The sequence below is a fragment of the Aegilops tauschii genome, chromosome 7, assembly GCF_002575655.3.
Source record: "Aegilops tauschii subsp. strangulata cultivar AL8/78 chromosome 7, Aet v6.0, whole genome shotgun sequence".
Lineage (NCBI taxonomy): Eukaryota > Viridiplantae > Streptophyta > Magnoliopsida > Poales > Poaceae > Aegilops > Aegilops tauschii.
Window position 1 is genome coordinate 457,143,337 of NC_053041.3, and position 25,368 is coordinate 457,168,704.

Below are 25,368 nucleotides of genomic sequence, written 5' to 3' on the forward strand. Positions count from 1 at the left end.
AACTTAATAGGCCCATAAGTCAGACCATTCCCTATTTTTAAAATAATTTACAGCTCATTGCAACTTCTTATGCAATTTATTGCAGTCCGTTCATTTTGTTGGCCAGGGCCAGGGTTAAAAATTTAAACAAAATTTCGCATATTTCGGTGGGGTCCAAACTATTTTTAATACCGAAATGTGGAGCCAGATTTAAAGTACTTTGAAGATATATTTAAATTAGGTTAAAGCCCAGTGAAATTGGAATCTGAAAATGTGAAAAAATTCAGAAATTTGAAAGTAATTGCCAATTTGTCATCTGTTTTTTATATTTACAGCCCATTTCATATTACTTTCAAGATTTGCTGCCGTCTTGAAAGAGTTGCAACCAGCAGGGCATAGAAAAATAAGTAGGCCTGGATTGGGTATTCTTCAGAAAAAATAAACTGGGCTCATTTTCACAAAGAAAAAAATAGCTGGGTTGGTCATGTGGTGAACGTAAAATATAAGCCTGGGCTAGACGGGCCACAGCCCAGTTGAAACCCTGCTCCATCTCAACAATAACAAAAAAAATACTGCTCGAGCAGCTATGTCCCAGGTGTCATCCGGTCTTGTGCTGTTCTCTTGTCTATTGACTATACGCTGACAATGTCATGGGTCCCAGATGTCAGCAAACCACTAGGAGGAAGCATTTTCTTTTTCTATACGCTGACAATGGAGTGTATAACAAAAAATGAGGAACTTGCTTGCGTACGGCCATGGACATGGTGGGTCCCTACTGTCATCCTCTCCATGTACAGTCCTCTCCCGATTCCTCTTGTTTGTTCACCATGTTGACAATGCGAGAGGGCAGCGCCGCGACAAGCGCACCAAAGCACGCGAAGGACGATGGCGAGGCCTCGGATGTCGGTGTTAATGATTTAGGAGACGATGGGGCGGCGATGCGTGCGCTGAGGTGCGGCTAGCCGTGGGAGGTGGAAGCAGGCGGCCCCGCCGCGCTGGTTTGGTTTTGGCGGCTAGAGGAAGACAGGACAGAAGAAACACGACAGACTGTAAAAGCAGCAGGAGTACTTAACAACCTTAACTAAAACCAGCAGGGGCACTTAACAACCATAGCTGAAAGCAGTATGAGTACTTATATAGGTTCAACCATACAAAGCACGCCTTGAACAGTGCTACTTTGCCTACAGTTAACCAAGGGTGAGACCACCAAGCCCCAAGACAAGGCCCAGGCGCCACCCTGAGCATCCACAACCTTCTGAAAACGGCTTCATCTCACAATGTGGTCAATAAACAGGGTATTTGCTTTAAAGCCATGGAAAAGCATGAGCATAACCTTCTGTCCTATTCTCCAAGATGGACGGGCCTTCATTATTTGAGACTACCCATCAATAAGTATCTTTTCATCTCCAAGGGAAATGGAGTAGGTCGACATAAACATCATGTTGTGACCAAGCGCAAGTCTGACCCAGCCATGGTCAGGCATCTGTATAGGAACAATACAACTGGGCAGTTTCTGTTTCAAGAAGATCACAGTTGCAAACCTGTGTATAAGCAAGAGGTTATGAACAACATATATAACAGAAAACACCTCGTACCATAAGTTTCTCGACACAGTTGGATCTGTTCAACGTGTGCAGCAGTGGCACACATATCCCACGTGGCCTTCCACCATTGAAACGCCCCACAAGGACCTCAAGATGATCAATAAAGTGTAGGAACTAGTGGATGTCGTCCCAGTAAACTTCAGTGCCATCAGTAACAGTCGAGTTCTTATAGAATAACAAACAAGTAACGTGCTTAACTTTGAAATAACCTACACGTGCCACCAATTATAAGAAATATTAGTTAGAAGTGGCATCTTAGTGAGAGAAGGGAATCACAAATTGTTGCTACTTCTAAAGTTAAATTGTGATTATTTAGACAGAATAGGTGGATTAAGAAGTAATCGAGGCAACAAGCAAGAACTAGATACAAAACTAACATGGATGAACTACTGGAAGGACGTCAGGGTGGAAGATCACAGTGAAGATGAGACCATGTTCTGCTATTTCCGTCAACATTCGTGCGCCAACTTTCAGTCCGTAATACTTGAGAAAGTTTATCCAAGTTCGGCCATAAAAAAGCAGCGATCTTCTTGGTTCATGAACCCAGCTCGGAACTTATATCCATGATTTGTCTTCAGTGTGACCATTAAACTGGTGTATTCATTTATGGCAAGGCCGACCATCTTGAGTACATGTGTTCTAGCAGAGCAAGGAATGCACTGCAGGAAAAATAATATGAGAACACAATGTATTCGCTATCCAAATCTAGAAATAATTTCCTCCTTTACGTCAGTGTTGACCATGGTACTAGTAACTTTTATCCAAATATAGCAATCCAAATTTCCAAATTAGTCGACATCAAGTTCAAAAACCCCCACCCTCTCGGATAGAAAAGAGGATTCTAGGAACATACTGTGCGCATTTTAAAATCATGTGTTAGGATGAGAAGGAACAAGTGTGGCGTCTCACCGAGGGTGCAGAAACCAATAGGGTCCTTGTCGTGGGAAACCACGACCACCTATGGGACCAAGAGCCCCTTTCTGGTTCGGTGGGGGGATGGCACATTGCACAAAGAGCAGAGGAGTGTGGAACAACACGATTGAGATCACACGGGCAGTCTTTACCCAGGTTCGGGCTGCCACGAGGCGTAAAACCCTACTCCTGCTCTGGTGGATTGATGGTGGCAAAATGGTGGTGAGCGCAACGTGCTTGCCCAGCAGGGTTGCCTCCGGGCGAAAACAGCTACACACGTACGAGTCTGTGAGGGGATGGATTAGCCAACCCACCCTTTCTATGGTTGCCTTGGGCTTCCTTTTATAGATAAAAGGGTCACCACCGTGGCAAATCAGTCATTATGCACTGATTAGATAGCAAACAGTGCTATCATACCTAACTCTGCAGGCTGACAGAGTGCATTAAATGAGCCACTCAACGTCACATCACAGCTTGCCCGGCATGCCCTACAGGGATGTTTTGCCAGGTTCACACCTGTTTGTCCGACACATCGCAGGACGGATGTCGCTTGGAGGTATTTCCTGTAGGAAGTGGCTGCCATGTGGCGAATAGCATCCACTTAGTCACTTTGGAGGGTGACACCGCACTGATTGATGACATGCGTCGTGATGAGGTGGTGCGGTGGTGTGGCTCTGCCTCAGTAAGCCCCGGCAGGCCTGCCGGGACGACCCGAAGGCTTGCTTCCAAGGGTAACCACGTCCTTGCCGGGCTCGCCTGCCCGGCATGGGTGGTTTTTCCCTTAGTAGTATCCTGCTCTTCTGGCTAGTATTGGTCCTCTTGTGCTGCACGTTGGTCATTCGAAAAACTGATCCCTTGTGCTCCAATCTAACCTTGGTGCTGCGATCTTGTTCTCATGCCTGTGCACAGTCTAGGCAACGGACCCAGGGTTTGTTGCACCGACAGAAGCCCCCGGGCCTGGACCGAACGTGCTGCCGGGCATCGTCGGGGTAGGCCCTAACAAATGCATAGGCAGGGGCGAGGAAGTGGCTGGCCCCTTGAGATCTTCTTTGCTTCTTCATTAACTTCAGCCCGGGCCAGTTTCTGATTTTCCCGCGTGTCGTGTAAAGCCAATCGTGGTGGGGCCACTCTTGTAATGGCTTGTGAATGACTCTAATGCACGGGGGAGTAACTGCCAACTCACTCTTCCCACCATGCCCTTATCCTCAGCCACGTATGCTGCATGCATCGCGCGGGGTAGGTAACGGAGGCGCGTGGTGCGGGAGAGCATCAAAGGAGGGGCCCGGTCTTCTTGAATTGGTGGAGGAGGGCGGCTGTCACCCGTTGAGGGATTAGCTCTCTTCCCCAACCCGCCTATAAAAAGAGGGGCAGGGGAGAGTGGAGGTGAGGGAGTCCTGGATTAGGGGGTCCTTGGGCGTCCGGACTATGGTACATGGGTCGGACTGATGGGCTGTAAAGATACAAGACCGAAGACTATCTCCTGTGTTCGGATGGGACTCTCCTTGGCGTGGAAGGCAAGCTTGGCGTCCTGGTATGAAGATTCCTTTCTCTGTAACCAACTTTGTATAACCCTAGTCCCCTCCGGTGTCTAAATAAATCGGATGGCTTAGTCCATAGGGACGACAATCATACTCATAGTCATACAGGCTAGACTTCTAGGGTTTTAGCCATTACGATCTCGGTGTAGATCAACTCTTGTAATACTCATATTCATCAAGATCAATTAAGAAGGAAGTAGGGTATTACCTCCATAGAGAGGGCTCGAACCTAGGTAAACATTATGTCCCCCGTCTCCTGTTACCATCGACCTTAGACGCATAGTTTGGGACCCCCTACCCGAGATCCACCGGTTTTGACACCGACATTGGTGCTTTCATTGAGAGTTCCGCTGTGTCGTCATCAAGAGGTTCGATGGCCCCGTCAATCATCTACAACAATGTTGTCCAGGGAGAAACCTTGCTCCCCGGACAGATCTTCATATTCGGCGGCTTCGCACTGCGGGCCAACTCGCTTGGCCATCTAGAGCAGATCGATAGCTACGCCCCTGGTCGTCAGGTTAGATTTGGAAACTTGAATTACGTCACGGATATCCGCGGAGACTTGATCTTCGACAGATTCAAGACCACGGCAGCCGCTCCCTGTCGCCACAATGAACATGAATTAAATCTATCAACAGACCATGCCCAGGGGATAGCGCCTGTAACTGCTCTAGCCCTAGATCCGGAGCAGATTGCGCCATCCGAGGACGGGAGGCTCAACCCCACCACAGAATCCGTGGACTCAGCGGCGTCAGAGCCGCACACCGACCCAACCTCGAGTGGGATCCATGTCACCGAAACCTCGGACCCATTTCCGGCTACAAGTTCCGAACCATGTGCGTCCGCGCACGACGAGCTTGATCAGGCATCGATCATCGAATTCAGCTCTGCGGACATATTTCGGCACTCGCCTTTAGGCGACGTGCTAAACTCATTAAAAACACTCTCCTTAGCGGGGCACTCTCAGCCGAATTATATCCGGTTCGAACTGGAGGCTGACGACGGAGAATTTCGCTTCCCACTCCCCACCCACTAAAAGCCACTGTCGAAGACTTAACCGACATGCTCCATTACGTCTCCGAAGACATCGACGGTATGGACGACGATGCTGGAGAGGAGCAAGCTGAAAACCCACCGTTCACCGGACGATGGACGACCACCTCCTCATACGACGTATACATGGTGGATGCACCAAAAGAAAATAGCGGCGATGACAAGGAAGATCCAGTTGAGGATAAACCTCCTGAGATACAACCAAAGCGCCGGCGTCAGCGGCGCCGCTCTAAATCACGCGACAGCAAAGATAGCAACACCGGCACAGGAGAAGATAACACTCCGGACGGTGCCGAAGACAATGAAGACCCCGTTGAGGCAACTTCCGAACAAGATGAACAGGAAGACGGGCAAGTTAGCCCTGATGAACAGGCCACACACGAAGACTCGGAGGACTGTAATTATCTTCCGCTCTCCGAGGATGAGGTGAGCCTCGGCACCGAGGATTTTATTGTGCCGGAGGAACCTCTCGAGCAGGAGCGCTTTAAGCAACAGCTAATAGCCACTGCAAGGAGCCTGAAAAAGAAGCAGCAGTAGCTTCAAGCTGATCAAGATCTGCTCAACGATAGATGGATTGATGTCCTGGCAGCTGAGGAATATGGCCTCAAACGCCTTGCCAAAAGTTACCCGAAGCACAAATTGCTACCTCAGTTCGATGATGAGGCGCTAGAGCCCGTATCATCATCGCGCAATGCGGCTGACCGACCACCACGTGGTCGGGACAAAGCGGCAACTCAAGCCGAACACCAGCCCGCCCCACCTCACCATAAAGGCAGAGAAAAAACAGCTCGGGGACATACATATGACCTGCGGCAGGACTTGGACAGTAGAGCAGGTCAGAACAGATCAATCTATGGATCACGGGGACGTGCCCCGACACGCAATAACGGCTATCTAGCCGGACGCAATAATCATACTCACGCCCGGGCCGAGAACCGCAGATGGACTCCATCCGAGCTACGTCGTGACGTGGCCCGATATAGAGGCGCCGCACACCCCCTTTGCTTCACTGACGAGGTAATGGAGCACGAATTCCCAGAAGGGTTTAAACCCGTAAACATCGAATCATACGATGGGACAACAGACCCCGCGGTATGGATCTAGGATTCTCTTTTTCACATTCATATGGCCCGCGGGGATGATCTGCATGCCATCAAATACCTCCCACTAAAACTCAAAGGACCAGCCCGGCACTGGTTGAACAGTCTACCTGAAATCTCCATTGGTAGCTGGGAGGACTTGGAAGAGGCCTTCCTTGACAACTTCCAACGTACATATGTTTGACCTCCGGATGCCGATGACTTAAGTCACATAATTCAATAGCCCGGAGAGTCAGCCAGGAACTCTGGACTAGGTTCTTAAATAAAAAGAACCAGATTGTCGACTGTCCAGATGCCAAAGCCTTGGCGGCCTTTAAACACAGCATCTGGGACGAATAGCTCGCCCGACACCTCTGCCAAGAGAAGCTGAAGTCCGTGGCAGCCCTTATGGCACTTATGACCCGCTTTTGCGCGGGCGAAGATAGCTGGCTAGCCCGTAGCAACAACAATGCAAGCGAACCTGGCACGGCGGAAGCCAGAAATAGCAACGGCAAGCCCCGACGAAACAGACACAACCGTCGAAACAATGGTGATAATACCGACGACACGGCGGTCAACGCCGGATTTAGCGGCTCCAAGTCTGGCCAGCGGAAGAAGCCGTTCAAAAGGAACAATTCGGGCCCATCCAGCTTGGACCGCATACTCGATCGCCCATGCCAGATACACGGCACCCCCGACAAACCAGCCAATCACACCAACAGAGACTGTTGGGTTTTCAAACAGGACGGCAAGTTAAATGCCGAGAACAAGCAAAATGGGTCGCAAAGTGAGGACGATGACGAGGAGCCCCGTCCACCGAACACAGGTGGACAGAAGAAGTTTCCCCCCAAGTTAAAATAGTGAACATGATATACGCTACCCACATCCCCAAGAGGGAACGCAAGCGCGCGCTCAGGGACGTCTATGCGATGGAGCCAGTCGCCCCAAAGTTCAACCCATGGTCTTCATGTCCGATCACTTTTGATCGCAGGGACCATCCGACCAGTATCCGTCATGGCGGTTCAGCCGCACTGGTCCTCGACCCAATCATTGATGGATTCCACCTCACGCGAGTCCTCATGGACGGTGGTAGCAGCCTGAACCTGCTCTATTAGGATACAGCGCGCAAAATGGGCATTAATCCCTCAAGAATTAAGCCCACAAAGACTACCTTTAAAGGAGTCATACCAGGTGTAGAGGCCCGCTGTACGGGCTCAATCACCCTAGAGGTTGTCTTCGGATCCCCGGACAACTTCCGAAGCAAAGAGCTGATCTTCGATATCGTCTCCTTTCGCAGCGGCTATCACGCACTGCTCGAACGAACCGCATTTGGATGCTTCAATGCGGTGCCACACTATGCTTATCTTAAGCTCAAGATGCCCGAACCACGCGGCGTCATAATAGTCAATAGAAACACGGTCCCTCCGTACCGAGGAGCACACCGCTGCGTTAGCAGCAGAAGTACAGAGCGGCCTTCTCAAGCAGAACCTTAATTCAACGGCCGAGCTCCTGGACACTGTCAAACGAGTCCGGACTACTCTGCAGGAGGACAGCCCAACTCGTCAAGAGCTCGATTAGCAATTTGGCCTCCGTCCCAGTCCCAACCAAGTGGCGGCATTCGTACCGCGCGTACATAACAACGCACTCAAAATACCATGGGCATAGACGGAGGCATAACTAGTTTGTGATCCATAATACGGCTCGACCGCTCCTGGACACACATACTTGCAATTTTTTTCTTTTTATCCTCTTCATGTTTCTTTTCCGCAGGCTTCTTCTGACAACCTGATCATCGGTCCTCTCGACAGGATGGATACACCAAGATGGAAAGAAGCGCTGGCGTATAAGGGAATTTCTAGGTGGTCTCTTTAACTATCACTCTACCTGCTTTCAGGACCCGCACGCAGCTCTCCCTTGGTTGTGGCATGTCAAATAGCCCGGTTGCTTATTGCACCACTTGTACAAATACGCTTTGACGTATTAATGAAACTATAATGGAAACAGTCTGCGGCCCAGCTTATGCGGCAATAGCTTACTACCCCCCTTTTTTCCTTTCTTCTTGATAATCTTCTCAAGTTGCACCTGTGCACTTTGGTATGCTTTAAATCTGCCAGGGGCTTCATCACGACCCATAATACGGCAACAAAGTCCGAACACTTTTTACAATATAGTTCGGCACCCCGAATTTAGCATTATATGCATTGGCTCCGAATCATGTCTTAGGTTAATAGTTGGGTTGCCCGGCTCCTGTGCTTACTACCTTACGTTCCACTATATCGGCTAGGGTAGTAAAGGGAGAACTACTGCGATTGTGTCATGGTTTATCCGGATGAGCACCTCAGTAGAGAAAGCCGAAAACTGACTGTCATGATGCGGCGAGAGCCGGTCAGCTCGTCGGAGGTTCCAAATCTTTAGTGATTTTTCCGCATCATGCGATGAATCGCTCTTACCCGATCAGGTGTTTACTGTACCCTAGTTCGGATACTAGGGGCTGCGCCTAAATTTTCATTGTCAAACTCCTATGGCTAAGTGAGGGTGATAAAGCCACATAGTCTGATTGCCTGGTTCGTTGCGCTAAACACCTCCTTCAAGGACCAAACAATTGGATCAAGAGTGTTTAGATTCCATCCCGAATACCCCCGTACTACCTACGTGGGGGTTGAAGCCGACGACTGGCCAACTCTCAAAATTTCATAAACACGGTCGCACAGGAGGTAAAATATTAAACAAGCACTATATTACATAGCCAAACTTGTTTCATAAATACAGAGCGAGACAATATGAAAGTATTCATTCAAAGATTACATCCTTCGTACATTGCTCTGCCACAATGCGGGATCCCTCCAGGACATCGCTAAAATATCGCTCGGGCGTGCGGTGCTCCTTGCCCGCGAGCGGTCCCTCGGTCGCGACCGTGACGGCATTCATCTTCGCCCACTGCATCTTGACACAGGAGAAGGCCATCCGCGCACCTTCAATGCAGACCGACCGCTTGATGGCGTCAAGCCGAGGGCAGGCATCGACTAGCCGCTTCACGAGACCAAAGTAGCTGCTGGGTATGGCTTCAGTAGGCCACAGCCCTTTTACTAAGTCCTTCATGGCCAGTTTGGACACCCTATGCAGTTCGACCAGCTGTTTTAGCTGATCGCTAAAGGGCACGGATGTTCTGGCGCAAGGTATTGCAACCAGAACAGCTTCTCCGTCGAGCTCCCTTCTTCGGCTCAGAAGAATTCTGCAACGTCAGAAACACTGCACGGCAGATCCACAAACGCCCCCGGGGAACTCCAAATCCGGGTTAGTAAGAGATACCTCTTCTTCACATACTTGCTTTGGATACTAAAAGCCTTACCCGCCATGATTTTCTTGGCCTCCTGGATCTCCTGGATGGCGCCCTGGGCTTCAACCCGGGCCTCTTCTGCGCTTCGGTGAGCCTTGGCGAGTTTGGTCTCTTGAGCCGAAACATCACGCTCCAAGGACTCGCATTTCTTCACGGCATCCTGGAGCTCTTGTTGGATCTCATCAAGCCTGGCCTCGTGCTTCTCACGGGCGGCTTGTTCCTTGGCAGCTTTCTCCTCGGCCTCGGCAAGCGCCTTTTTAAGGACCTCGACCTCGGTCGCCGCTCCTACAAATATCATGGCACTACGATCAATACGAGTCATTCATTCTTTCCGAATGTACAGCAAGTTACCACATACCTTGCTTGTCCTCCAGCTGCCTTTTCACAAGGCCGGGATCTTCTTTGGCCCACTCCAGACTCTGCTTTAGTCCGTAGAACTCAGCAGCATGAGAGGTTGCGGCCAGCAACGATGCCTGCTTATTCACATAAGACATATTTAGTTAGTTTCCTGCGAAAATTACTTGATCCTCTGTCCGGCTTTTCTTTTCGAACACCGGACATTGTCTCAGGGGCTACTTTCTATACTATGACTTTCTCTTTTGCGTCGCTTACCTCAAAGCCTGTCAGCAGGCTGGTGCAAGCTTCGGTCAGTCCGCTCTTGACGGACTGAACCCTCTCAACCACCGTACCCATAAGGATACAGTGTTCCTCCACAATGGAAGCGCCTCGTAGCGCTTCTAGCAGATTATCCGGTGCCTCTGGATGGACAGAGGTCGCCGGTGAAATAGGCACACCTCCACCCTTCGGAGGAGGCTGCTCGCTTGATTCCACAGCCATGTAGGTCTCCGGGATGGTATCCGGCTGGGGGCCGAATTGGATATGGCCCCCATCGCGAGTCTCCATGGGGGCTTTCTCCCCCAGGTGTCCGGCGGCCGAGGGGTCATCCTCTGGCGCCGCCCTAACGGCCTCCTGAACCTCTCCCTAGCCGGGGAAGGTCCTTCGGGACAGCACCTCGGCGTCGCCCTTGGCCTTGGGAGAGTGAGCCGTCGGTGGTGACTCGCTAGCCATGGCCTTTCAATCCAGCGAATCCCCCGATGAGGACCGCAGGGAGCTGTCGCGGGCCGGACTGCAATTGCATAATTCAACATGTTAAAACAGTAAAGAAGAGAGGCCATATGGACGCATCCGGGTTTTTAGTACTTACGATGCGGCCAGGGGCTTGTTTCGGGGGCGCGGCTCTGGGCTGCTGTCAACATCCCACGCGGAGTTACCCGCGAGGGAACCCTTCCCCCTCTTGGACGCTCCTGCCTCCAGACTAGTGGAGGCTGCCCTCTTCTTCCTTCCCCCCTCAGGGGGAGAGTTGCTTTCTTCCTCCTCCTCGTCGTCGTGTTCAGCGGCAGAGGAGTGAGTCTTGTTGTCTTCGGACGACACGTCCAAAGATCCCTTGCGGGGGAGGCCACTTCTGGCCCCCTTGGCCTTCGTCTTGACCTTCTTCTCTGGCGCCTGGTGTCGTGTCAAAACCGGCGGATCTCGGGTAGGGGGTCCCGAACTGTGCGTCTAAGGTCGATGGTAATAGGAGACAGGGGGCATGATGTTTACCCAGGTTCGGGCCCTCTCTATGGAGGTAATACCCTACTTCCCGCTTGATTGATCTTGATTAATATGAGTATTACAAGAGTTGATCTACCACGAGATCGTAAGGGCTAAACCCTAGAGGTCTAGCTTGTATGACTATGGTAATGAATATCTCCCCTCCGGACTAAGTCCTCCTGTTTATATAGACACCGGGAGGATCTAAGGTTACACAGGGTCGGTTACAAAGAAGGGAATCTACATGTTTGATCGCCAAGCTTGCCTTCCACGCCAAGGAGAGTCCCATCCGGACACGGGTAAAGTCTTCGGTCTTTGTATCTTCACAGCCCATCAGTCCGGCCCATGACTAACAGGTCGGACGCCCGAGGACCCCTTAGTCCAGGACTCCCTCAGTAGCCCCTGAACCTGGCTTCAATGACGAGGTATCCGGCGCGCAGATTTGTCTTCGGCATTGCAAGGCGGGTTCCTCCTTCCGGACTCCAAGATAGTCTTCGGACGCATTGATCGTGTCCGGACCTGTAACACATGCACCACACACAACCGCAGAGAATATAATATTCCACGAGTCCAATCCGCTGACAACTTTTTGCAACATGACATCACGCCCGACCGGTCATAATTTCAAACCGTTTTTCGTCTGCCACTCCATGTTTCGAGACGCGGTTGCCATTGGCACGTCTCGTCGAAGCAGACATCGTGTCCCCTTATTGCGGGATTCTCATCAATACAGGCGTGGGTAACCCAACCGTGCCGTTTACCCAGCCCTTGGGAACAGGCGAGTTTCGAGGCGAGTGGGGAGGCGTTCAATATTCACTGCCTTTATAAGGAGATAAGAATCCCCTTTCTTCACCCACGCCTTCTCTTCCTATCTATCCTTCCATTCTCGAGCTCTAGCGCCCAAGTTCCCATCTTCTCCTTCTCAAGGAAGCACAAAATCATGTCCGGATCCAGAGGCCAAGGCAAGTGGATGGTCTCCTACGTCAAGGAAAAGGACATCACCCAGCTTCGGGCGGTCGGGTACCTGGCAAAAGGAATCGCCCACCGTCTGCCCTCCAAGGGGCAAGTCATCCCTACCCCGAAGCCTACTGAGAGGGTAGTTTTCCTCCCTCACTTCGTCCGTGGATTGGGGTTTCCAGTTCACCCCTTCGTCCGCGGACTGATGTACTATTACGGGCTAGATTTCCATGATCTAGCCCCGAACTCCTTCCTCAACATCCCGGCATTTATTATCGTGTGCGAGGCCTTCCTCCGCATGCATCTCCACTTCGGCCTATGGCTCAAGGTCTTCAACGTGAAGCCAAAGGTGGTGGATGGTCAGCATGCGGAGTGCGGAGGCGCCATGGTGAGCAAGATGCCCAATGTCACTTGGCCTACAGGAACCTTTGTGGAGACTGTCAAGGAGTGGCAGAAGCAGTGGTTCTACATCACAGAGCCGCGCGACGCCACTTGGGCGGCGGCTCCCGAGTTCAAGGCCGGAGCCCCAATGCGGCTCACCTCCTGGAAGGAGAAGGGCCCCAACTGGTCGGCGTCAGATGAGCTGATAGCGCTGCAAACATGAATTCAAAGTATGGTGGATAAAAACGTCAAGCTTGTTGACGTGATCCAGGTGATGCTGGTTCACCGGATTCTCCCCTGCCAAAGCCGAAGCTTCCCTTTATGGGAATTTGATCCGGAGAAGCACCAGACCCTGGGAGGGCTCTTCGGAACTACTCACGAAGATACCTGGAAGTTGCTCTTCAAGGGCAACGAGAAGCCGCTGGTCATAGATTCGGACCGCGGGCACGATCACTCCCATCCCGCCAATGAGGTAAGCTCTCCTTTTCTTAAGGCGTACCTTCTACTTGTTTGTTCAAGGAGGATGCCTAACCTTTGCTGTATTTTTTCAAGTGTGGACGGAGAGAGCGGATCAGATCCATAGTACGGCTCGGCTGCTCGAAGAGCCAGTCATCCCACTCCTGGCGAAGATGCTGGTTCCGGTGCCCTATAGGCCGCCGAAAAAGAAGGCCAAGAAGAAGGCCAAGGGGGCCAAAGGTGGCCCCCGTCGCAAGGGTGCTTCGGACGTGACGTCCGAAGACGAAGTAACCCTTTCCTCCGCCGCCGAGGACAACGACGAGGAGGAGGAGGAGGAGAACAACCCTCCCCCTGATGAGGGAAAGAAGAAGAGGGCGGCCTCCACAAACCTGGAGGCGGAGACGTCCAAAAAGGGGAAGGGCTCCCTCGCGGATAACCCCGCGTGAGACGTCGACAGCAGTCCGGAGCGACGCCCCTGCACTAAGCCTCGGGCTGCATCGTAAGTGCTAAGACTCATACATACCCATGAATCTAGCCTCTCCTCTTCGTTGTATTGACATAATTAGTTATGTTGTTGTAGTCCGGCCCACGACAGCTCCCAGCGATCCTCGTCACGAGGTTCGTTGGATTCAAAGGCGATGGCCAGCAAGTCACCGCCGACCGCTCACTCCCCCAAGGTCAAGGACGACGCAGAGGTGCTGTCCCGAAGGACCTTCCCAGGCCGGGGAGAGGCTCAGGAGGTGCCAGAAGGCGAAGCCTCTGTCGCCGGAGACCAGGGGGAGCCGATCCCCATGGAGAATGGTGATGAGGGCCGTATTCAATTTGGCCCTCGGCCAGATTCGATTCCGGAGACCGACACGGCTCCCGAATCCGGCGCGCAACCTCCTTCGAAAGAAGCGGGTATGCCTATTCCGCCGGTGACTCCTGTCCAACACCGGATAATTTGCTGGAAGCGCTGCGAGGCGCTTCTATTGTGGATGAGCATTGTGTTCTTATGGGCACGGTAATTGAAAGGGTTCAGTCCACCAAGAGCGGACTAACCGAAGCCTGCAGCAGCCTGCTGATAGGTTTTGAGGCAAGTGACGCGAAAAGAGAAAATCCCAATATAGACAGTAGCCCCTGAGACACTGTCCGGTATTCGGAAAGAAAAAGCCGGACAGGGGATCAATCCCTTATTGCAGGAAACTAACTAAATTTGTCTGAAATGAATACACAGGCGTCGCTATTGGCCGCAGCCTCGCATACTGCCAAAGTCCCCAGACTGAAGCAGAGACTGGAGCAGGCCGAGGAGGAGCTCGGCCAGGTGAGGAGGCAGCTCCAAGAAAAATAAGGTATGTAATAACCCGTTATATATTCGAAAAGAGTAAAATGATGTATAATGACCGAAGTGTCATGATATGTATAGAAGCTACGACCGAGGTCGAGGCCCTGAAAAAAGGTCATGGCCGAAGCCGAGGGGAAGGCTGTCAAGGAGCAGGCCGCCCTTAAGAAGCTCAAGGACCGGGTCAACGAGGTCCAACAAGAGCTCCAGGACGCTATGAGGAAGTGCGAGACCTTGGAGCGCGATGCGTCGGCTCGAGAGACCGGACTCGCCAAGGCTCGTCAGAGCGTGGAGACGGCCCGGAATGAGGCCCAGGGAGCCCTCCGGGAGATCCAGGAGGCCAAGAAGATCGCGGAGGGTAAGGCATTTAGTATGCAAATCAAGTATGTGAAGAGGAAGTATCTTTTACTAACCCGGATTCGGAGTTCTCCAGGGGCTTTTGCTGATCTGCCACGCAGTGTGTCCGACACCACAGAGTTCTTCCGAGCCGAAGAAGGGAGCTCCTCGGAGAAGTTGTTCTGGTCGCAATATCTTCCGCCAGAACATCCGGTGCCCTTCAGCGATCAGCCAAAACAGCTGGTCGAGCTGCATAGGGTGGCTGAACTGGCCATGAAGGATTTAATAATCTAGCTGTGGCCAGCCAAAGCTATACCCAACAGTTACTTCGGCCTCGTGAAGCGGCTGGTGGATGTCTGTCCTCGGCTGGATGCCGTCAAGTGGTCCGTCTGCATCGAGGGTGCGCGGATGGCCTTTGCCCGCGTCAAGGTCTGGTGGGCGAAGATGGACACCATCAAGCTTATGACCGAGCGGCCGCCCGCGGGCAAGGAGCACCGTATACCCGAGCGGTATTTTGGAGATGTCCTGGAGGGGTCTCGTACTGTAGCGACGCAGTGTTCGTAGAACATTATCTTTGAATGAATGTATTCGAGTTGCTTCTACCTTGTATGATAAAGCAAAGTCGGTTTGTAATATAATGCTTGTTATGTTTTAAATTTTACCTCCTCTGCGGCCGTGTTGTATGAAATCTGAGGGTTGGCCAGTCGTCGGCTTCTGCCCCCACGTAGGTAGTACGGAGGTGTTCGGGATGGAATCTAAACAATCTTGATCCAATTATATGGTCCTTGAAGGAGTTGTTTAGCGCAACGAACCAGGCAATTAGACTATGCGGCTTTAACGTCTCACTTAGCCATAGGAGTTTGACTATAAAAATATTGGCGCAGCCCCTAGTATCCGAACTAGAGTGCTATAAGCGTCTGATTCGGAAGAACCGATCCTTCTCATAATGCGGAAGAAATCTCCAACAATTTGCAACCTCCAAAGAGCGGACCGGCTCTCGCCGCATCATGACAGTCAGTTTTCGGCTTTCTCTACTGAGGTGCTCCTTTGGATAAACCAAGGCACAATCGCAGTAGTTCTCCCTTTACTACCTTAGCCGATATAGCAGAACGTAAGGTAGCAATCACAGGAGCCAGGCAACCCAACTATTGACCAAAGGCATGATTCGGAGCCAATGCATATAGTGCTAAATTCGGGGTGCCGAACTATACTATAAAAAGTGTTCGGACTTTTGTTGCCGTAGTGCGGGGTGCTATGAAGCCCCTGGCAAATAAGAAACGTACCAAAGTGTACGGGTGCTAACTGATAAGGTTTCCCACAAGAGAGAAAGAGAAAAAAGAAGAAAAGAAAATAGAAAGGGTGCAGAGGTGATAAGTTGGGGCCCTAAAGCTCGGGCCGCGAACCGTTTTCCATTGTAATTTGATTATTACGTCAAGGCGCATTGATACAAGTAGTGCGATAAGCAACAGGCTATTTAACATGCCAAAAACCAAAAGGAGAGCTGCATGTGGGTCCTGAAAAATAGGTAGAGTGATCGTCAACGGAACCACCTTGAAAATCGCCCATACGTCTGTGTTTCTTGCCGTTTTGGTTTGTTTATCCTTCAAGAGGACCAGTGATCAGGCCGTCAGATGGGGCCTGTGGGATTGAAACCTGAAAAGGAAACAAATAAAAGTGAAAGTATGTGTGTATTCGTTGCCGGTTGTACCGTGCTGTGGATCACAAGCTAGCTATGCCTCCGTCGATGCCCATGGAATTTTGAGTGCGTAGTTATGTACGTGCGGTGCAAATGCCACCACTCGAACAGGACTGAGACGGAGGCCAAACTGCTAGTCTAGCTCCTGACGAGCCGAGCTATCCTGCTGCAGGGTAGTTCGAACCCTTTTAATAGTGTCCGTGGGCTCGGCAGCCACATTAAGGTTCTGCTTGAGAAGGCCGCTCTGTGCTTCTGCTGCTAAGGCAGCTATGTGCTCTTCTGTACGGAGGGAGCGTTCCGTATTTCCGTTGACCGTTATGATGCCACGTGGACCGGGCATCTTGAGCTTGAGATAAGCATAGTGTGGCACTGCGTTGAATCGAGCGAATGCGGTCCGTCCGAGCAGTGCGTGATAGCCGCTGCAAAAGGGGACGATGTCGAAGATTAACTCCTCGCTTCGGAAATTGTCCGGAGATCCGAAGACAACCTCTAGAGTGATTGAGCCCGTACAGCGGGCCTCTACACCTGGTATGACTCCTTTGAAGGTAGTCTTTGTGGGCTTGATCCGTGATGGATTAATGCCCATTTTTCGCAATGTATTCTGATAGAGCAGATTGAGGCTGCTACCTCCGTCCATAAGGACACGGGTCAGGTGAAATCCATCAATGATTGGGTCGAGGACAAGTGGGCTGAACCGCCATGACGGATACTCGCCGGATGATCCCGATGATCAAAGGTGATCGGGAATGACGACCATGGATTGAATTTTGGGGCGACTGGCTCTATCACGTAGACGTCCCTTAGTGCACGGTTGCGCTCCCTTTTGGGGATGTGTGTAGCATATATCATGTTCACTATTTTGACTTGAGGGGGAAACTTCTTTTGTCCCCCTGTGTTCGGTTGCCGGGGCTCCTCATCGTCGTCCTCGCTTTGTGATCCCTTTTCTCTGTTCTCGGCGTTTAATTTGCCAGCCTATTTAAAAACACAACAATCTCTGTTGGTATGATTGGATGGTTTGTCCGGAGTGCCATGTATCTGGCATGGGCGATCGAGTATGCGGTCCAGGCTCGATGGTCCCTGATTGTTTCTTTTGTACGGTTTCTTCTGCTGGCTGGACTTGGAGCCGCTGAATCCGGCGTTGACTGTAGAGTCGTCGCTATTATCACCATTGCTTCGGCGTTTGTGTCTGTTACGTCGCTTGCCGTTGCAGTTTTTGACCTCGGAGGGGCCTGCCTCGCTGGCTGTGTTTTTACTACGAGCCAGCCAACTATCCTCACCCGCGCAAAAGCGGGTCATGAGTGCCGTAAGGGCTGCCATAGATTTTGGCTTTTCTTGGCTGAGGTGGCGGAGGAGCCATTCGTCGCGGATGCTATGTTTAAACGCCGCTAGGGCTTCGGCATCCGGACAGTCGATGATTTGGTTCTTTTTGGTTAGGAACCTAGTCCAGAATTTCCTGGCTGAGTCTCTAGGTTGTTGAACTATGTGGCTTAAGTCATCGGCGTCTGGTGGCCGGACATATGTACCTTGGAAGTTGTCGAGGAAGGCTTCTTCCAAGTCCTCCCAGCTACCGATCGAATTTTCAGGCAGGTTGTTTAACTAGTGCCGAGCTGGTCCTTTAAGCTTTAGTGGGAGGTATTTGATAGCGTGGAGGTCATCTCCGCGGGCCATGTGGATGTGGAGGATAAAGTCCTCAATCCATACCGCGGGATCAGTTGTCCTGTCGTATGATTCAATATTCACGGGTTTGAAACCTTCGGGGAATTCGTTATCCATTACTTCATCAGTGAAGAAAAGAGGGTGTGCGGCGCCTCTATACCTGGCCGCATCGCGACATAGCTCCGATGGAGTCCGTCCGCGGTTGTCGGCCCGGGCGTGACTAGGTTTGTCACGTCCGAATAGGTAGCCATCATCACGTGTCGAGGAACGTCCTCGCGATCCGTAAATCGATCGGGTATATCCTGCTCTACTATCCAGGGTCTGCCGAAGGTCTTATGTATGACCCCGAACTATTTTGTCTCTATTTTTATGTGGTGGTGGGGCAGGCTGCTGTTCGGCCTGAGTTGTCGCTCTATCCCGACCACATGGTGGTCGGTCCGCCGCACTGTCCCGACCACGTAGTGGTCGATCGGCCGTATTACGCGAGGGAGGTATGGGCTCCGGCGCCTCTTCATCGAACTGAGGTAGCAAACTTCGCTTCGGGTAACTCTTGGCTGGGCGTCTGAGATCGTATTCTTCGGCTGCCAGAACATCAGTCCACCTGTCGACGAGTAGATCTTGGTCAGCTTGAAGCTGCTGCTCCTTCTTTTTCAGGCTCCTGCGGTGGGTATTAGCTGTCGCTTGAAGCGCTCCTGCTCGAGAGGTTCCTCAGGCACGATGAAATCTTCGTTGCTGAGGCTTTCCTCATCCTCGGAGAGCGGACGATAACTACCATCCTCTGAGTCGTTGGGCCTAGCCTGTTCGTTGGGGCTAGCTTGCCCGTTTTCTTGCTCCTCCTGTTCGGATGTTACTTCAGCAGGGTCTTCATTCTTTTCGGCATCGTCCGGAGTATTATTTTCTCTGGTGCCAATATTGCTGTCTTTTGAATGACGTGACTTAGAGCGGCGCCAAGGACACCGGCGTTTTTGCTGTGTCTCAGGAGGTTTATTCTCAACTAGATTTTCTTTGTCATTGTCGTTGGTTGTTTTGGGTGTATCCACCATGTACACGTCGTACAAAGAAGTGGCCGTCCAGCGTCCAGTAAATGGCGGATTTTTTTTTTGCTCCTCATCGGCATCGTCGTCCATACCGTCGATGTCTTCGAAGCCGTAATCAAGCGTGTCGGTTAAATCCTCGACCATGGCTATGAAGTGGGTGGCGGGTGGGAAGCAAAATTCTCCATCGTCAACCCCTAGTTCGAACAGGACATAGTTCGGCTGTGAGCCCCCCGCCAAGGACAAGTTCTTTAATGACTTTAGCACATCGCCCAAGGGCGAGTGCTGGAAGATGTCTACGTCGCTGAATTCAAAGATCGACAAGCGATGAAGTTTGGCATCCGCGGACTCACATGGTTCGGAACTTATAACCAGAGACGAGTCCGGAGTTCCGGTGACACAAATATCGTTTGAGGTTAAGTCTATGTGCGGCTCCAACGCCGGGGAATCTGTGGCCTCCGTGGTGGGGTTGAGCCTCCCGTCCTTGGATGGCGCGGTGTGCTCCGGATCTAAGGCCAGAGCAATTACAGGAGCTATCTCCTGCATGCGGTCCGATGACAGATTTAGGTCATGTTCATCGAGGTGACCAGGAGCGGTCACTGTGGTCCCGAATCCGGCGAAGATCAAATCTCCATGTATGTCCACGACGTAGTTCAAGCTCCCGAATCTGACCTGATGGCCAGGGGCGTATCTATCGATCTGCTCCAGATGGCCGAACGAGTTGGCCCGCAGTGCGAAGCCACCGAACACGAAGATCTGTCCGGGGAGGAAAGTGTCTCCTTGGACAGCGTCATTGTTGTCGATTGAAGGGGTCATCAAACCTTTTGGGGACGGGACAGTGGAACTCTCAATGAAAGCACCAATGTCGGTGTCAAAACCGGCGGATCTCGGGTAGGGGGTCCCGAACTGTGCGTCTAAGGTCGATGGTAACAGGAGACAGGGGTCACGATGTTTACCCAGGTTCGGGCCCTCTCTATGGAGGTAATACCCTACTTCCTGCTTGATTGATCTTGATGAATATGAGTATTACAAGAGTTCATCTACCACGAGATCGTAAGGGCTAAACCCTAGAGGTCTAGCTTGTATGACTATGGTAATGAATATCTCCCCTCCGGACTAAGTCCTCCGGTTTATATAGACACCAGGAGGATCTAGGGTTACACAGGGTCGGTTACAAAGAAGGGAATCTACATGTTTGATCGCCAAGCTTGCCTTCCACGCCAAGGAGAGTCCCATCCGGACAGGGTAAAGTCTTCGGTCTTTGTATCATCACAGCCCATCAGTCCGGCCCATGGCTAACAGGCCGGACGCCCAAGGACCCCTTAGTCCAGGACTCCCTCACCTGGTAAGGCACCGGGACCAGCATCATCGTCAGAAGCGGGATGGCTGGTTCCTCGGGTAGCGGAGCCGGAAACTTAATCCGCTCTGCTTTCTCTATCCATACCTGAAAAAATAAATAGTGAGGTTTAGATATCTTCCTCGGCTAAGCATGTAAAGTGTGTGCCTTGAAGCGTGAAATACTTACCGCATTGGCGGAACGGGCAAGGGCGTGCCCACGGTCCTCGGTTATCTCCGGCAGCGTCTCGTTGCCCTTGAAGAGCAACTTCCAGATATCCTCGTGTGTGGTTCCGAAGAACTGTTGCAAGGTCTGGTGCTTGGCCGGATTGAACTCCCATAAATGGCAAGTCTGGCTCTGGCATGGAAGGATCCGGCGAACTAGCCTCACCTGGATCACATTGACGAGCTTAATGTTCTTGTCCACCATGCTCTGGATGCGCGTCTGCAGCGCTATCAGCTCGTCCGATGAAGACCAATTCAGTCCCTTCTCTAGCTAGGAGGTGAGCCACATTGGAGCTCCGGACTTGAATTCAGGAGCCGCGACCCAGGTGGCATCGCGGGGCTCTGTGATATAGAGCCATAGTTTCTGCCACTCTTTGACCGTCTCCACAAAAGTACCTTTGGGCCATGTGACATTGGGCATCTTGCTCACCATGGCACCTCCGCAATCTGCGTGTTGGCCGTCCACCACCTTCGGCTTCATGTTGAAGATCTTAAGCCACAGTCCGAAGTGGAGTGGAATGCGGAGGAAGGCCTCGCACGCGACAATGAATGCCGAGATGTTGAGGAAGGAGTTTGGGGCTAGATCATGGAAATCTAGCCCGTAATAGAACATGAGTCCATAGACGAAAGGGTGGAGAGGAAACCCTAACCCGTGACGAAATGGGGGATGAACACCACCCTCTCATTGGGCTTTGGGGTGGGGACGATTTGCCCCTTGGCCGGAAGCCGGTGGGCGATTTCTTTCGCCAGGTACCCAGCCTCCCGAAGCTTGGTGATGTCCTTCTCCTTGACGGAGGAGGCCATCCACTTGCCTTGCGCTCCAGATCTGGACATGGTCGAGTGCTTTCTTGAGGCGGAAAAGATGAGGACTTCGGCGCTGGAGCTCGAGAATGGGAGGGCAGAGAGAGAGAGAAGGTGTGGGTGAAAGAAGGGAATCCTTATCTCCTTATAAAGGTAGTGAATATCAAGCGCCTCCCAATTCGCCTTAAAACTCGCCTATTCCCAACGGCAGTGCAAACGGCACGGTTGGATTACCCACACCCGTATTGATGAGAATCCCGCAATAAGGGGACACGATCTTTGCTTTGACAAGACGTGCCAATCAGACCGCATCTCGAAGCGGCAGGCCGAAAAACAGTTCGAAATAATGACCGGCTGATGACGTGGTGTCACATTACCAAAAGTTGTCAGCGGATTGGACTCATGAAATATTATACTCTCTGCGGTTGTGTGTGGAATTTGTTTTGCAGAGCCGGACATGTTCGTTGCGTCCGAAGACTGTGTTGGAGTATTCGGAGAAGGAACCCGCCTTGCAATGCCGAAGACAATTTGCGCGCCGGACACCTCGTCATTGAAGCCTGGTTCAGGGGCTACTGAGGGAGTCCTGGATTAGGGGGTCCTCGGGCGTCCGGACTATGGTACGTGGGCCGGACTGATGGGCTATAAAGATACAAGACCGAAGACAATCTCCCATGTCTGGATGGGACTCTCCTTGGCATGGAAGGCAAGCTTGGTGTCCTGATATGAAAAGATTCCTTTCTCTGTAACTGACTTTGTATAACCCTAGTCCCCTCCAGTGTCTATATAAACCAGAGGGCTTATTCCATAGGGACGAGAATCATACTCATAGTCATACAGGCTAGACTTTTAGGGTTTTAGCCATTACGATCTCGGGGTAGATCAACTCTTGTAATACTCATATTCATCAAGATCAATTAAGCAGGAAGTAGGGTATTACCTCCATAGAGAGGGCCCGAACCTGGGTAAACATTGTGTCCCACGTCTCCTGTTACCATCGACCTTAGACGCACAGTTCGGGACCCCCTACCTGAGATCCACCAGTTTTGACACCGACAGGAGGCATTCATCCTCGCATCCTTTCTCCTCCATCCTCTGCTTTCTGCTGGTTATGCTGAAGAGAAGGGCCTGGGGCCAGGCCCCAGGCAGTAGCTTGAGGTTGGCGGCACCCAATGCTCGTGCTGATGCTTGGGGAGTGAGTCTGGTCCAAGCCCGGAGAAGACGCGGCGGACAAGTCGTCCGTCGTGTGGGAGATATCAAGCTTCCCCATTGCGGGGAAATCCTTGTCTCTTCTGCCACAGTTGGTAGTCCGTCAGGTAATGCGGCATCCTGCCTTGGCCTGCTGCCGATTGTAGGCTTGGCGACCAGGTTCTTGGCGCCTCCGATGCTCGCTCGGGAGGCAGGGCTGGGGGTCGTTGGTAATCCCAGCACTGCCCCTTCCGGTGGATCTGGGGCTGATGTTGAAGGGAGGCGCGCCTTCCTGCCTGCCAAGGTGGGGAGTGGCATGCCCCGAGCCCCCTGGTCGTCTTGGCTCTTGGCTGCTCCTCCGGGGAAGTCGTCGGGCTGGGGCCTGGCGTTTTTCCGGAGCAGTGGTGATGGAGAGAAAACGAGGGAAGACAGAGAAGGCGGGTGGCAGGGCGTCGGGACGGAGTATGATGGCGTTGACGCCTTCGTCTCCTACTGGCAACCTGTCACCTCATCTTTTTGCTCTTCCCCTCCCTCCCCGGCACCATCAGCACCAGTCTCTTTGGGTGATAGCTGGGGAGGGATGTTCCCTTGGTGCCTTCGCCTCCCCTCCAGCAGTCTTCCAGATGAGCTTTGGTGGATGATGTTGGGAAAAGTAGCATGCAATTTCAAAAAAATTCCTACGCGCACGCAAGATCTATCTAGGAGATGCATAGAAATGAGAGGGGGAGAGTGTGTCCATGTACCCTCGTAGACCAAAAGCAGAAGTGTTGGACAACGCGGTTGATGTAGTCGAACTTCTTCTGTTCCGACCAATCAAGCACCGAACGTACGGCACCTCCGAGTTCTGCACACGTTCAGCTCGATGGCGTCCCTCGAACTCTTGATCCAGCAAAGTGTCGAGGGAGGGTTCCATCAGCACGACGGCATGGTGACGGTGATGGTGAAGTGATCCGCGCAGGGCTTCGCCTAAGCACTACGAAGATATGACCGGAGTCGTAAACTGTGGAGGGGGGCGCAGCACACGGCTAACAATTGTTGTTGTGTGTTCTAGGCGCCCCCTCCCCACGTATATATAGGTGGGAGGGGGAGGGGGATATCCAAGGGGCGCCGCAAGCAGGAGGAGTCCTACTTGGGGGACTTGTCCAATTCGCCCCCCCCCTTACCATATCCACCGGAGGGGGAAGGAAAGAGGAGGGAGGAGGGAAGGAAGGGGGAGGCCGAATCCCTCCCCTTCCTTCTCTCTTCCCCTCTTTCTCTTTCCCTTAGGTGTGGCCCATATGGGAGGTGCAGCAGCCCATGCTGGCTGCTGCGTTTCCCCTCTTGGCCCATTAGGCCCATATCTTTGCCGGGGGTGCCCGGAACCCCTTCCGGTGACCCGATATGTACCTGGTACTCTCCAGAACACTTCCGGTGTCCGAATACTATCGTCCTATATATCAATCTTTACTTCTCGAACATTTTGAGACTCCTCGTCATGTCTGTGATCTCATCCGGGACTCCGAACAACATTCGGTCACCAAATCACATAATTCATATAATACAAAATCATCATCGAACGTTAAGCGTGCGGACCCTACGGGTTCGAGAACTATGTAGACATGAATGAGACACCTCTCCGGTCAATAACCAATAGCGGAACCTGGATGCTCATATTGGTTCCTACATATTCTACGAAGATCTTTATCGGTCGAACTGTTATGACAACATACGTTTTCCCTTTGTCATCGGTATGTTACTTGCCCGGGATTTGATCGTCGGTATCTTCATACCTAGTTCAATCTCATTACCGGCAAGTCTCTTTACTCGTTTCGTAATACATCATCTTGCAACTAACTCACTAGTCACATTGCTTGCACGGCTTCTTATGATGTGTATTACCGAGAGGGCCCAGAGATACCTCTCCGATACTCGGATGACAAATCGTAATCTTGATCTATGCCAAACCAACAAACACCTTCGGAGATACCTATAGAGCATCTGTATAATCACCTAGTTACGTTGTGACGTTTGATAGCACACAAGGTATTCCTCCGGTATCCGGGAGTTGCTTAATCTCATAGTCGAAGGAATATGTATTTGGCATGAAGAAAGCAATAGCAATAAAACTGAACGACCGATATGCTAAGCTAACAGATGGGTCTTGTCCATCATGTCATTCTCCTAATGATGTGATATCGTTCATCAAATGACAACACATGTCTATGGTTACGAAACTTAACCATCTTTGATTAACGAGCTAGTCTAGTAGAGGCTTACTAGGGACATGGTGTTTTGTCTATGTATCCACACATGCATCAAGTTTCCGGTTAATACAATTCTAGCATGAATAATAAACATTTATCATGATATAAGGAAATATAAAATAACAACTTTATTATTTCCTCTAGGGCATATTTCCTTGAGTCTCCCACTTGCACTAGAGTAAATAATCTAGTTCACATCGCCATGTGATTTAACACCAATAGTTCACATCTTTATGTGATTAACACCCATAGTTCACATCGCCATGTGACCAACACCCAAAGGGTTTACTAGGTTCAATAATCTAGTTCACATTTCTATGTGATTAACACCCAAAGAGTACTAAGGTGTGATCATGTTTTCCTTGTGAGAGAAGTTTTAGTCAACGGGTCTGCCACATTCAGATCCGTATGTATTTTGCAATTTCCATGCTTACAATGCTCTGCATGGAGCTACTCTAGCTTATTGCTCCCACTTCTAATATGTTTCCAGATTGAGACTTAGAGTCATCCAGATCGGTGTCAAAGCTTACATCGACGTAACTCTTTATGACAAACTCTTTATTACCTCCAGAACCGAGAAATATTTCCTTAGTCCTCTAAGGATAATTTTGACCGCTGTCAGTGATCTACTCCTGGATCACTATTGTACG

General features: G+C 51.3%; 1 pseudogene; it reads left to right on the forward strand.

Moving 5' to 3' along the window:
• Positions 1-13,524: 13,524 nt before the first annotated feature.
• LOC141027261 (uncharacterized) overlaps positions 13,525-25,368 on the forward strand; it is a 71,032-nt pseudogene continuing 59,188 nt past the window's right edge.